General features: G+C 37.7%; 1 pseudogene; it reads right to left on the bottom strand.

Annotated features, from left to right (window-relative positions):
* Positions 1–637: 637 nt before the first annotated feature.
* LOC108544646 (transcription factor BTF3 pseudogene) lies at positions 638–1,115 on the bottom strand (annotated as a pseudogene).
* Between the last annotated feature and the right edge of the window lie 331 nt (positions 1,116–1,446).

The following is a 1,446-nucleotide window of genomic DNA, read 5'->3' as shown; positions in this document are numbered from 1 at the left end:
AAAATGGCTACATCTAGATAGAAAACTATTACCAAAACAAGTGAAGTGGGATTAGAGGGCAAAACTAAACTCTCCAACATGGATTTGACTCCCATTTCCTGTGATTTTGCTACTTTAATCTTGACAATGATCTGTCTTCTAGTTGAAATGCTATTTTGGCATTATTTTTATGAGACAGCAAGCTCCCCTGCATGAGTCTACTTTCCGTAGTTTTGAAGTATAAGTACTACAATAGGAGTGTAACATCTGACTTAAATACTAAATAATTCTGAACATAATTTTATCTCATACTATTCACTTTTGTTTGAAATTTCAAATGTATATGTTATTATTTTCTAAAAATCATTTCTATTGTGTAAAGGAGAAATGTCTGAATCTGACTATGTTCCAGCAAATAATATTTTTAACTTTTGTTTCAAACTTTATCCCCAGGCTCCTTCGACTTCACTAGCTGCAAAGAATGAATTGTGTATAAGCAAAAATGAAAAAAGCTGCAGTGTCCACGGGGCTTGGACTTAAACATATTCGAGTTCTAGATTTTGTCAGATCCATAAACAATTTTTTTAAAGCAGTCATAATAAAATATCAGCTGCTGGTAACTTCTTCGAGTTTTATCATCTTCAGGAGTTGCCTCAATTCAGTTTGGCTCATTCTTGGAAGCCTCATCAGAATTCTCCACAAGATCTGAAACTTCATCATTATTATCCTCTCCAGTAGCAAGTGGTGCTTTTCCTCCCACAGGTTGTTTGGGCAGATCTTCAGGCAGTCTCCCTTACCTAGTCAGTCTGTGTGTACCAAGCTGGTTTAAGATGCTGGGTACCATTTCTGTCAGCTGTTTTGTCTCAGCAAGGCCTGTAATGGTGAAAGCCTTCCCTGCCAGAGATGGCCAAACCTTAGGGTTGTTAAAGTGGATCACTGTTACTTGGTTTATAAACATATTCACCTTTTCAATACCAGAGATATTGTTTATCCCTAACTTCTTTAAGGAGAACTAAAGTTTTTCTTATCATCTGTTGTTCTGTTCTATGAACAATCTTCTTTCTGCGAGCAGTTCCTTTACACACTTATGCATGCAGTTTGGCGAGTTTTTCTTGGTTCATGATTGCATCTTTCATCTTGTTAGAGCTGACAAGGGTCTAGTTGGGGAATTAGGATGATGCTCCGGGAGTCTGGTGGACCCGCTGAAAGTAGACACATGCATATGGGGATGCAAGAGGGCAACTAGAGGGTACCAAATATTTTTTAAACTAAATTGATTTTCAGGTAACATTGTACATACGTGGTTTATATGCTATATCCTGAGGACTCTCAGGATATAAACACCTCCTATTAGGTCCCACCTCCCAACACCATTGCATAGGGGATTAAGTTTCAACATTAGTTTCAAAGGGTACAAAAACACTCAACCCGTAGCAGCCATATACTACGATGTTCTGAGAATTGTTC

Source organism: Rhinopithecus bieti, unplaced genomic scaffold (assembly GCF_001698545.2).
Source record: "Rhinopithecus bieti isolate Rb0 unplaced genomic scaffold, ASM169854v2 scaffold_21703, whole genome shotgun sequence".
Lineage (NCBI taxonomy): Eukaryota > Metazoa > Chordata > Mammalia > Primates > Cercopithecidae > Rhinopithecus > Rhinopithecus bieti.
This window is presented reverse-complemented; position numbering and strand designations above follow the sequence as displayed.